Below are 14,276 nucleotides of genomic sequence, written 5' to 3'. Positions count from 1 at the left end.
GCAACACTTGGTGCTTATTAGATGTTTCCATAACATCACATCAGTAATGTAGCCATTCCTTAGAGAAACAACGATGCTTACTTTATTGACATGCAATCTATCTGATTTTAAAATAAATAAAATAAAATATAGATCAATTTGGATGTACATATCAACTAATTGTTTGCAATTAAAAAAAATAGTAGTATTGGGTAATCTCAATTTGAAAAGGGGAAGATTTTTTTTTTTTCATTTGCATTTTCAACAGTTGTTTTTTCAGACTTTTTCTTTGTTTTGGAAAGCAAAAGGATTTTTTTTTTCTTTTCCTTTAATTCTAACACAGCAATAATCGTCTGATATTAAATTGGTAGATTTTGGATTTTTCCTATTTGTTTTCTTATTAAACACCATATGACTTTGTTCTTGTAAAGATTTAGACCCCTTAACACAATTTGATTAACCTAATATTAAGCCAAGTTGATTAATAAGTTCGTTAATTAACATTAGATTAAATCAATGTGTAAAAAAAATATAATGCGGAAAATATAAAGAACACAAAGATCTGATGATCTAGAAAAACCAAATCAGTAAAAAATATGGGGTGGATTTAACCTAACTATTCTCAAAGTAAAACAGATTCACTATGAAAGAATTGAAGTTTATACAAAAGAACTTAGGCCACTTTCATCCTATTGTTACCTCGAGTAAAAAACTTACTACCATGATCACGTGACAGTTCCGAGTTCACAGACTATTTCTTTTTCTTGATCCACAACCACAAGTTCTCCTACTTGTGAATCTTGATCTTCTTGGATGTTTTTTTTTGTAGCAACTGAAATGATCACTAAGCTCTTAACATCAATTTTGATCTTACTAACCCTAAGTATGTATGAAAGTAAACGTCTCTATATCACATAGCTCTCATGTATCTTTAACACTCAACGTTTGGTAAAAAAAAAAATTCAACGTTGATTAAAAACTTAAAATGGAAGTTGATCTCATGGCTGATAGAAGTATCTGATTAGGTTTTTTTGGTAATTTCATTATATATAGACTTAGAAGACCATTAAAATTAACTGGTACTTTTTTTTATGTTTATAACTATGATGTTTAAGGTTAAGCTATTTTGTAAGTGATAATGTTGTAAATCTTGTCTTTTTAGTTTTCACTCTCATTTCCCATTCCTTGTGTCTTTTGTTTATATATATATTTTAAAAGATAAGTGGTTTAAAATACCATATCGGTCATTTAGTGAATAGTGAGTAAGTTTTCGATTTATAAGTGTCGCTAGTACTTACAATAGTCAGATCCTTATGTAAGTTTTTATAAGTGCTATTATTGTAAGTCTTGACTTCCCACTCCCTCCTTCCAATTAAAAACAATAGGGCTAGGGTCTTGCCCACTAGGCCCTCAATTCCCAAAATGGTTTCAAACTCAGAAAAATTTATACTGGCTTGATATTTCTAATTCTAAAATTTCGGATACTCTTTCCAATTCAAATTGGATCTTCTCAAGTCAATTTTGGTATATGAATCTATCTCACAGCAAAATTAGTGGCCATGTCCCAAATTTGTCATGGGAGTTCTCCTCTTTCCCCATTGAAAGTTCAAATAGCATGTAAAATGCCAATGAACGTTTAGACCCCCAAATACAAAATTACCAACTCAAGTTTATACACAAACAATATATGTGTGGAATGATGAATATAAGCTAAACCCAAATTGGTAAAACACTCTAAACCAAAATTAATCACAAATATAGCAGTAATTAAAAGGTAAAGAGTAAGGGAAGAGAGATGCAAACACAAAGATAACACGGCGATGTGTTATTGAAGAGGAAATCGAAGTACTCGGCGTAAAACCTTTTCCCTGCCCTCCAAGCGATCAAATAATCCACTAGAGAATGAAGTTGGGATACATGAATAGTAATAGACCCTCCAAGCCTAATCTACCCAGTGCATCTAAGCCCTCCAAGCTTCTTACTCCAACAGGGTTACGCCGAACCTTGTCTTTTCTAGCTTACCGGATCTCGCAATAAGCCCATTGCATCCGCCATCCTTGACATCTTCCCAAACTCCAAAAACATTCAACACTCTAAATGGATGTGGTTAGTGTTTAGGTACAAATCTCCTCTCAATGGATATAACAATGGGAGAGGGACTGAGAATAGACTACAAAGATTTTTCTCTAAGAATGAGTAGCTCTCTCTAATAGGGTGGGTGTGTTGTAGAAACCTCTCTTAAGGTTTTTCTCTCTGAATAGCCACCCCTACATTTCGTGGGTATAAGGGTATTTATAGTAGAGTACGTGAGGAATGTGAAAAGTCAGTTTTCATCCAAACAGGGCATTCTGGCGACTTGGCCTCGTGATAGGAACGAGTCGCGAGTTTGAGTCACAAGATAACTTCCAAGTCAGATTGTACTTTTTGTCTTGTAGTGCTCTAGTTGTTGTGACCCTTCAGCTCCCCTACATGCTTCACACGTGTGTCACCTTTGGCGACTTGCTAGTCGCGAGATCTAGTCGTAAGACTCTTCTTAAGTGCACACATCTTGAGTTTTCTTCATGCTTTCTCACACACTACCTTACATAATTCCCACCTAAATACAGGGTTTCTACATGCTGAAATACAAGCAAATTTGGCATAGAATAAAGCCAACACATGGTTGATTAAATTCAACCTTACAATCTCCCCCTTTGGCTATTCTGTGACAAAACACCCTAAAACAAACTCTAGACTTAAACGTGAGTTTGTGAACAATGGCAAAACTCACTCACACTTAAATCTAGAAACTGTGATGCACTTGGAACATATATACCTGAAACCTGAAACACTTGCACAAAACACATTAGACCCTCAAGGTAAAGCAAGTAATAGAAGGACAAGTATAATGTAACAAGTAAATTGCGATCAAGTAAATATGATGTGAAACATATGAGCAACTTGATCATACACCAAAACAGTCATAAAGAAATGACTACAATGATCACATAACAAAACAAATGATCATCCTAACATGCATTCAATGAAGCACAATAACATAAGGAAGTATGCATGTCCAACACACAACCGATGCAAGAACACTAAGGTAATTGCATCAAGGATACAAGATCCAACAAAGGCACAAAAGTACTAAAGAAAATGCAAAAACATTAACTAAAAGTACTACAAAGCAAACAAGAAAACAAACATTAAAAACACAAACAAAACAAAGTTTTCTTATTAACACAATGTTTCCTTCCCCTTGGTATATGCATCTCCCCTATGGAAATCTCTCCCCCCACGAATGTGCATGAGATAGAATTTCTCCCCCTAAGGATGTGCACAAGAGTCATATAGAAATGACAAAACTCTCCGGTATACTCTCTAGAGTGTACTATCTCCCTTTTTGTCACGAATAGACAAAGGGTCAAGGAGAAACGAGGGCAAAAGATGAAGATACGAACAATGATAATAATGCATGAGGGGTGCGAGATGAATGAGAAAATGAAGCTCAATCCTAAGACAAAACAAAATGCTACAAATCATAAGGTAAACATGACATTCTAGAATGAAGAAACAAGGTATAAACCAATGCATGACAAGGGTAGCAAAGGTGTGTACAAGAGGTGGCTATGTGCAATGCATGACCAAAGCTTGGAAAATGCACATGTGGAGCAAGGTGTATTAAATACACAACCAATGATCCAAACATGTTCTCAATGAGGAAATATGAGAAACCCCAAAGTTTGGTACTCATTGGAGTCCAAACAAGCACGAAAAATGTCTAAGAGACATTTTATCAAACACCTAGCGTGCACACTATGAACAACAATGTGAAACAATGCATGAACATTATGAAATCCACCCTTAATACATGTTCTTTTTGCCACAAGTGGCCAACATCCAAAGTAAATCATCAAAAGAAACCAATCCCATACAAAAATTTGACAAAAATTAAGTTTTCCCAACCCCTATGATGAAAATCCCAACCAAGAGCACAAAACTCTCCAAAACATAATCTAGGGATCAAAAACAATAAAAAGAGTTTAGAATTACCTTAGAGATGTTAATGGAATGAAAAACCATTCAAATTTATTAGGTTTTGATGTAAAAATATTGAAAGAGGGGTTTAAGAGAGGATGGGGGAGGTTTAAAACAGGATTCTCACGAAAATCACTTTAAAAAGCTGTTTTTAGGCGTTTCGCGACTAGTGAGTCGCGAGATAAGTCGCGAAAATTTTCGCGAGTCGCAAGTGAGTCGCGAAAAACTCTGATACCTGTTTTTCAACACAGAACATGTTTAAACAATGAAAAACAAAGTAAGCACTAACATGAACACAAAGAGTGATAAAATTACTTCCAAATACATATAAAATGATCAAAAATCTTTTCAGATTGACCCATATATAGTTGAGCACACACCCATCACATTTAAACAAGTACAATTGAACAAATGAATAAGGCATTCATTGAATATTAGGCATGTGTGTTGTGTGTGTGTATTAAATGTGGAATAGTCCTTAATCTAGAATGAAACTTCAATGATCAATTCAATCAAGTCATACACAGCTAGTACTAAGCAAGTGGTCTATCTCAATTATAGAAATGAACATATATGACCTCCCACAAGAAAACGATTACATATCTTTGAAACTTTTCATTTGGCTTCATATACATCATAACATTTGATCATTTTGAATCAATACATCTCATTTTGAGATCGATGCTAGGAATTTTTGATATTTCAATTTGATGAACAAGCCTTTGGCTTTTTGGGTTATCATACATTTTCATTATAAGTCGCTTTTCCTTTTTCCTAGTCGAATATTAATATGTGCGACGACTTTTGTAGCTCATTATCTCTTTTCGAGATTTAACATTGGTCAAACTCTTTATGCAAAAATATAAAAGAGTGGGAAAATATATAGGCATAAGTCTACGCATGTATTAAAACCAACATGACTATTGACTAATTATTCATGGCAAGCTTAAAGATCGATTTACAAGAATCACACATAGATGTCAAGATTTTTCCCACAAAGATAGATGTGCATTAAAAACGAACTAAGCTTGTACGATTAAAATTTTTGAATTTTTCACTTTTTACGATTAAATTTTTTGCACTATGCCATTAATATGAAGGTACTAGGCCAAACTCACATGTGATATGTGCTAAAACATATACGATTAAAATTTTTGAATTTTTCACTTTTTATATGGTTTTGGATTTTTACTCACACAAAACAAAAGCAATAAAGTAAGATAACAAAAATGCATATAAAGAAATGCAAGATGCATAAATGTATGAATATATAGCATCTAATGCATGAAGGGTTCTACAAAGATCGAAAGAATTAGATCAAGAACCAAAAGAGCAAAAGCTCAACCATAGGGACCCTTCATCATCCAAATAGAACGATTGTTTGGAATGAGTGCCTCATGAGAAGTGAGACGGGGGTTGGAAGAATGAGAACTGGAGATGCACATAGATAAGGAGTTAAGAGCATTAAACATTTTCTTTAACAACATGCTATTTTCACTTAAAACCGGTTTACCCTTATTAGCACAACTTCCAAGAAGCTCAGATTTCTCTTTTCTTTTGATTCTTTTAAAAGCGTGAAACTTAGAGCAATGAGGTCTTAAATGACCAAAAACACCATAATGGTGACAAACAATGTATTTAGGTCCACTAGGTTTTTTGGAAAGGGATCTAGCCATATGATTTTGTTCTCTCTTCAACTTACAACATTGAGGTTTTATATGACTAATCACATCACAATAGTGGCAAGTTGGAACATACTTAGATCCATCCAAAATCTTAGTATAAGACCTAAACGAAGGTTTGACTTAATAGCCTTTATCTTCACATTTTGATTTCTTTTATGTGGAGGAATGTACACCGATTCGTCCTTTGAGGTAGAACACACAATAGACACAAAATCGGGTATCACAACATGATTGCAACAAATATTTTCATTATTTTTAGCAATAGGTTCAACAATCAAACATTTGACATGCATCTTAAGAGATTCATTTTCACATTTTAGCTTATCAACAAGTTTGTTAGACAAAAAAAATTTAGCATCCAAGTTCATATTCAAACTCTTTCAGCTTTTCAAGAGAATTTTCAGCAGGTTTCTTATATTTTTCAACCAATTTGTTGGATTCATTAAGCTTAGCAATCAAATCATCATTTTCACAAAATAACTTGCTCAAATTGTTATTAAACCTCTTAGCATTTTTCTTAAAGAGTTTGATGTTAGGAATATCAACAACACCCAAAGATTCACGTAACATAGCAACACAATCATGGGGATTATCACTCATAGAGGCATTTTCACAAACACGTGGCATGTTACATTCAACAACATCTAAAACATGCATCGAAGCATACAAAAGACTATCCATGGCAAATAACATAAGGGGTCAAGGATCACACTAAGTTATTTAAACTAAAATAAGTGTACCCGCTCTGATACCAATTGAAAGTTCAAATAGCATGTAAAACACCAATGAACATTTAGATCCCCAAATACAAAATTACCAACTCAAGCTTATACACAAAAAATATATTTGCGGAATAATGAATATAAACTAAACCCAAATTGGTAAAACAATCTAAACCAAAATTAATCACTAACACAGCAGTAATTAAAAGGTAAAGAGTAAGGGAAGAGAGATGCAAACATAAAGACAACATGGCGATGTGTTATCGAAGAGGAAACCGAAGTACTCAGCGTAAAACCTCTCCCTTGCCCTCCAAGCGGTCAAATAATCCACTAGAGAATGAAGTTGAGATACATGAATAGCAATAGACTCTCCAAGCCTAATCTAGCCAGTGCACCTAAGCCCTCCAAGTTTCTTGCTCCAACAAGGTTACGTCGAACCTTGTCTTCTCTAGCTTACCGGATCCTGCAATAAGCCCATTACATCCGCCATCCTTGGCATCTTCCAATGCTTCCTAAGCTCCAAAAACACTCAACATTCTAAATGGGTGTAGGTAGTGTTTGGGTACAAATCTCCTCTCAATGGGTATAATAATGGGAGAGGGAATGAAAAGAAACTACAAAAAATTTTCTCTAAGAATGAGTAGCTCTCTTTAATAGGGTAGGTGTGTTGTACAAACCTCTCTTAAGGTTTTTCTCTCTGAATAGCCACCCCTACATTTCATGAGTATAATGGTGTTTATAGTAAAGTACGTGAGGAATGTGAAAAGTCAGTGTTCATCCAAATAGGGCATTCTGGCGACTTAGCCTCGCGATTGGAACGAGTTGCGAGATAACTTCCAGGCCAGACTGTACCTTTTGTCTTGTAGTGCTCAAGTTGTCGTGATCCTTCAGCTCCCCTACATGCTTCACATGTGTGTCACCTTTGGTGACTTGCCAGTCTCAAGCCAGTCGCAAGAAGAGTTGCGAGACTCTTCTTGAGTGCACATATCTTGAGTTTTCTTCACACACTCTCACACACTGCCCTTACATAATTCCCACCTAAATACAGGGTTTCTACATGCTGAAATACAAGCAAATTTGGCACGGAATAAAGCCAACACATGATTGATTAAATTCAACCTACACCCATGATAGACTTAAGTTCCAATAAACTGGAAGGCGAAATACCAAGATTTTTTTTAAAGCAGTACATTTGGATCTTTCGAACAACATGTTTCAAAGCAAGTCCAATCCCTATGTGCAATCACTAAAGAAAACTTGAACATTTTAGATCTTTCCAATAACCAATTATCAAGAGAGTTCCCTGACTGTTGGTTCAGTTTTGAGGGATTGAAAATTCTTAATTTAGCAAACAATCATTTTCATGGGAAAATCTCAAGCTCAGTAGGCTCTTTAAATGTGATTGAAACATTGGATTTAAGCAACAATAGTTTTAGTGGGGAACTTCCTCTGTCATTGAAGAATTGCACAAAGATGGGATTTATTAGTCTTCAAGATAACAACTTGTTAGGAGAGATGCCGATATGGTTAGGGAGCAACCATCCAAATTTAGTTGTCCTCTTACTTCGATCTAATGGCTTCTTTGGAAGCATTCCTTCACATCTCTGCCATCTAACACATCTTCAAGTTTTAGACCTTGCGTTAAACCAAATCTCAGGAAGTATACCAATTTGCCTCAAAATATTATTGCTTTGACTCAAAAATGGACTCCAAATTCAACCATCACTCACTCATATCATTATTTCATCTCCCCTTGCTATATTTTCTCTAGTAGCTATGATGATCAAGCGATTTGGATCTAGAAAGGAAGAGAGTATAAGTACAAAAGTATTCTTGGACTAGTAAAAAGATTTGATCTTTCAAGCAATAAATTGACCGGGGAAATTCCTAGAGAAATTATGGAACTCAATGGATTGATTTCTTTGAATCTCTCAAGAATCTTTTAACTGGAAGAATCCCTTCAGAGATTGGTTTGTTAGAGTCATTAAATTCCCTAGATCTATCGAAGAACCAATTGTGTGGTGGAATTCCTTCAAGCATTTCTCGAATTAATTTTCTAAGTTTCTTGAACTTGTCGAACAATAACTTGTCAGGTAAAATTCCAACTGGCCCTCAACTTAGTACCTTCAATGCCACTTCATATGAAGTGAACCCAAATCTTTGTGGATTTCCACTTCCAAACAAATGTTCAAGAGAAGAAATGACTCAAAACTCAGTTGAGAATAGAAGTAGTGAACATGCTGGCATTCAAGAGGAGGAAGATGGGTTTATAACAATGGGGTTTTATGTTAGTATGGCCTTTGGAGTTGTTGGTTTTTGGCACAATACTACTAAACAAGTCATGGCGATTCTCCAATTTCAAGTTCTTGGACATTGTCAAAGATAAGATGTATGTGACAGGAGCAATGAATATGGTTAAATTACAGAAACGGCTTCAAAGATAATTGGTAATACTAATTGTTTCTCTACTATGTTAATCACTATCACTATCATGAACATCATTCTAATTCTAAATACTATTATTATTTTTCTGTTTTATTCTTTTTACATTCATCATTTTTTTTTCTTGACAAGTAAAGTAGTATTAATACCTTCATTATTAGTCCTAACTTTATGAACATGTCTCTGTCCTTCATGAACTCTGCTTTGCCAAAACACATCATAGATCCTCTACTTCACAGCCTTTCAGTTAAGTTACAAACTTTCAATCCTTTTAAACAACTACTAATAAATTACACCATGCTATTAAATATAGTTCCTAGTTATCAAAATCGAAATTCTCCAAAGCACTCTTAAGATGCGTTACGTCTTAAGTGTCTTATGCGGCGTTTGGTACGGGGTAATGTTTTAGGATTCCCAAGAATGTTTAAAGATTCTCATGTTTGGTTGCAAATCACACTAGGGAATTAGATGCTAGGAGAATTTAGATTCCCCCCCTTAAACCCCTCCCAGTAGGAATGTGGATTCCTTTTAAAACAGGTGTGAATCTAGATTCTCAAGCTTAAAAGCAATTGTATTTTTTATAAATTAACAATTTTAACCATTTTTCCTTATCATTTAAGCAATTAAGATAAAATATAAAACATATTATTATGGATTAAGCTCTTTTAAAAATAATTATTAAGAATAAAAGCATTTGAGAATTTTTTTTTTGAGAAACACACATACACACACACATATATAGGGGAAGGAGGATGAAATAAGGGAATACATTCACATGCCAACACCAAAACTGCATGCAGCATTTGAGAATTTAAATAGTTATTTTTATTTCGAACTAAGAATTTAGTCGTCTACACTTAGCTGCAACCAATTTTATATATACATCCAGAGACATTAGTACTCTACCACAATGCTTATACCAAAAAAAACATCACCTTTTCTATGTTATTTACCCCACAACTCAACAATGCCTTTCTCTGTGGAACAGACAGCAATTTGGAATTTGGTTCCATAATAAACTCCACTGAATTGTCCTCAGAAACCGACCTTCTTCTTTTACTCAAACTACAACACAATACCAATTCATAAGGGCACGTAGTTAGTCCTCAAGTCTACCATTTCATAAGGACACACCTACAGCACTGGACAAAGTCCTACCCCAAATGAATTACACCCGATTAGTACTGTTCCCCAAACTTGACCAACCTCAAACGATAAAATAAATAATGATGCTCTTTCTAAATTTCTTAAGAATTTTGGCATATATTTTTAATCAGTACAATACTCTAAATAAATTTCTTTAAACTTTGGAACTATTATTTATTTATTTTTAAATATAATGTTAATAATTTTAATGTATCTATATAGCGGGCACCTATGGATACATAAACATGGATTCTCAAAATAAAAAAAAAAAAATTAAAAAAATTACATAGACATGGGATGGGGCACCACTCTTAAAATTTCTATAAACCTTTGGTCAATTTGAATAATTTTTTAAGCTCATTAAAAATCTAGCAAAATGTTTCACTTCAAGCAAATTACGCTAATAATTTTTTTTAGTAGGTAGACAGTGGAGGTTAGAGGGTGGGGTTCTAAACATACACATGGGACAATAACTAATGTCATTTAAACAAAAAAAATTATGTTAATAACTTCAATATACACAACACCTTATTGTGGTGAGTCTTTTTAGGAACGCAGGTCCACAAAAGTTCACAGTCATTTCACAACATTCATAAATTAGATTACCACCACACACATAAGTGATTTTTTTTTTAAAAAAAAAAAAAACTAAATAACAAATTGTGGTGAGCTCATCTGTAAGGTAGTAGGCTAATTTAGAAGTATTGGTTATTCACACAATTTTATTTTATTTTTATTTTGGGGAGCGTGGGGGGAGGGGTTGTGTAAAATGGAATCTAATATAAAAAACTAAGGAACAGAGTACGAGTTATTGCAACACCTCTCATGATACAAACCAACATAATCCTAAAGTAAAATTGATCTATCTATATGGGAGGAGTATCATAAACCACAAATCCTGCTACAAGTTACTTCTAAACTCTCTCTCAAATAGTAAGATAATTATGTGAGAGAATATGACAGGAAATAAGTCATATTTGGTATTAAAATATGTGGAGTACATATAAATAACATTTTAAATAACAATAGTTCTCGTTTTTTTTGAACTATTACATTTTACTTTTGGTTCATTGGGTAGGTTCAATACAAGCCTTTAGTGAATGACTTGAAAGTGGTTGTTATTAGACATGTTAGTAGTTTTTCAGTATGGATAGAGGATGTTTCTCTATATTTTAGTATTGTAGTCTTAGCTGATTTGGCTTCTTCTAAAAAATACTAAACATACAGTTTTTTTTTTTTGGTTGATAATTAAATAGTTACATCAAATATGGATTTTTATGTAATTCTTTCAAATAAACTATGTTTATAATGATTCTCAAAAAAAAAAAAAAAAAAAAAAAAAAAACTATGTTAATAATTCCAAGTAAACTATGTTAATAATTTTAATATACTTATAATGAGTTCCATGACAATGTCTGGATTCTTTACTCTAGGCAATGACTTTAAAACATTATAAATTGTCAGATGGAGAAATGGACTATTCAGTTTAGCTACATATGTCTAGCAGGATTTTAAAAAAAAATTCCGTGTCACCTTATTTACGTTGGATTTTATGGTCTACTTTGATTTTAAGACAATGTAAATAAAAAAGGCGCATGTGATAGACTGGAATTAGTAAAATATAAAGTAGAACACTCAAAATAGGATAAATAATTCGTATTCAATTCGTATAAAAAAAATGGTTGTATTCAATACGAATAAAAAGAAACTTATTAAAAAAAAAAATAATGTGTTTGAAACAAAAACTTTTTTTAGTCACTTGGTTGTTCATATAATTGAGATATGATATGGTGATATGGTCTAATCGTGTATTTCTCTTAAGAAGTTCAAGCAATCTCGATTAAACTTGTACGTCCCAGTATTTTCATAAAACCCAAAACTCAAAAGACCTACGTTCTAGTGGTGTTTGTTGAGACCCAACTTTTAGGCTACGCAGCAGCTATTTATCATTTAAAAGCCCACAAAAAATTCAGCATCAATAGGGCCGAAGTCAGATAGTCTTTGAAGGGCTTGGGTTTTAAGGAACCAAATTTGAAATAAATGATGAAATGGGCTCCATACCTATTATTTCAGATAGATGGATCACCAAGGCCCACATGACAACAATCTTTTAACGGCCATGTACAATCAGCATTTTATGTCCAAAACCTTAAGACGCAACACAATTAAGTTGGCAAGGCATATTCCCCTTCTCTTGTGTCTAAAAACGAAATTATAATGAGTCATTGCTTGAATTTCACATTTACTCTCTTAGGGCTGTGTGAGCAATGCCTATGTGGTAAAATATGTTATAATTTTTTTTTACAATTATTGAGATGACAAAATTTTATTAATTATTATCTAAATTTAACAATAACATCAATTTTTTATTTACTACATCATTCCAGTGTTAAAGTTTTCAGCAAATTTTGTGCTATGACTCTCTTTGCGCATAAAGAAGAACATTTTGAGAGGAGAATACAATATGAAAAATCTTTTATAACTTTTGGAAAATAATAGGACAACAACTTGTTCACGTGGTAAATTGTGAGTGGTGAATCTACAACTTCACCACTTTTGATTTATCACGTAAGTAAGTTGTAATAAAAATTGTGGTAAAAATTGTTATTCTAACATTAGTCGTAACTTTTTTATTGTGAAAATAGTATCTTTCTATAACTTGACTTTTTAGTTTGAACGGAGTTCAGTTTTTTTCATTGGCGCGTAAGACATTTTGCAATAATACAATATTCTCCTCAGTCACCTCGCTTTAACTTTTATCAAACCTGAACAATATACAAAGCATATTAATATCGAAGCAGGTAATGAAATACGTATGTGAGAGAAGAGTGCAGTGTGAAAACAACATTATTTAGTGAATGTACTTTTTTTTATTAAGAGTTGGAAGACTCGGAAAATTCGCAACTAAAAAAGTTGGCAATAATACAATGGTGTACACTCTATTAAACGAAATTTCCAGTGACTTTAAGTCTTCTTTCATTTTACCATTTGCTGCTAATAATTTATACTTAACACAGGTATTAATAATTAAGACATATTTTAGGCTAATAAAATCATTCTTGAAACATTGCACATTTGATATGTCGATGCTCTTATCTTAATCACATTCTTGATCCTCTAATTAATAAAAACAAGTTCCCTCCAATTTCTCCTCACTTTAATTCTCCTTTTGTTGTGCATGAAACCAAAGAGCATGAGAGACAAGCTCTTCTCAAGATTGAACAAGACCTTATTGATGACTATGGCCAAAAAAGTTATATGCAAATTAGTGAATTACAAAAACACATCAATAATATAATTAAAATTGAACAATGAAGTAGATAATAAATAATAATAGTAATAATAAAAAAGAATACCGTCTAAGACCAAAGTTATAGTAAAAAAAGAGGCATGGGACCAAAATTGCATAAACCAACCAGACCAACCAAGTGAAGTCTATATATGTGCTACCTTCTGGGAAGATACAAGAGTTTAGAGGGAGACATCAGTGATTAAACAAAGACTAGTGCCTATGATTTTTACTCTTTTTCTATCAACAACTTGCCGTGTTGGCTATCCACCCCCATTGACCATTGTGGACTGAAGATTGGTGCAAGAGCAGAAATCTGATTGATTCAAGGATTTATTTATATATTTTTTAATACTTTATTGTACTATTGGAGCATCTTATATGCATTTATGTCCCATCTTTCCAGAAAATAAAACCAGCAACCACTGCATCGGACAATGAAATTCGAACTCATATATAGCTAAACAGGAAGGGCTTGTGTCCTATGGAAGTTTCCACTGGACACGTTAGGATTTGAACACGTCTTCAAGAGTGGACATGTGTCCGCAATCCAACGTGTCTAGTGGAAACTTCCACTAGACACGTGTCCCAGAATTCATTGGTTCTCTCTCCAACTTAATACACCTTGACCTTTATTATGCTAATTTTGGAGGAAATATACCTTTTTAGCTTGGAAATCTTTCCAACTTGCAGTACCTTGATCTTGGCTGGAATAATTTTAATAAACTTGAAAACATACAGTGGCTCCCTCAACTTTCTTCTTTAGAATTCCTTCGCATGAGTACTGTTAACTTGAGCAAAGTCAATAATTGGCTCCACAAAAAAAAAAAAAACCAGCCGATTTCAAAAAAAAACCCACCCCATCATGCCGTCGTACACGTCGGAGAAATGGGAGTTGTTCACCAATGACGATCCTGACGAGGCAAGGGAGCTTCTGAAATTTTTATGGGTTCGAGTTTGTGTTTTGGGAGAGATGGATGTTGTTGCTGCCAT

The 14,276-nt window shown here is 33.6% G+C and overlaps 1 pseudogene; it reads left to right on the top strand.

Annotated features, from left to right (window-relative positions):
• The first annotated feature begins 1,342 nt into the window (after positions 1–1,342).
• On the top strand, positions 1,343–8,850 carry LOC142635919 (receptor-like protein EIX2; annotated as a pseudogene).
• Positions 8,851–14,276: the final 5,426 nt, after the last annotated feature.

The sequence above is a fragment of the Castanea sativa genome, chromosome 5 (assembly GCF_040712315.1).
Source record: "Castanea sativa cultivar Marrone di Chiusa Pesio chromosome 5, ASM4071231v1".
Classification (NCBI taxonomy): domain Eukaryota; kingdom Viridiplantae; phylum Streptophyta; class Magnoliopsida; order Fagales; family Fagaceae; genus Castanea; species Castanea sativa.
Note: the sequence above shows the minus strand (reverse complement) of the source record. Positions and strands in the feature narration are given on the sequence as shown.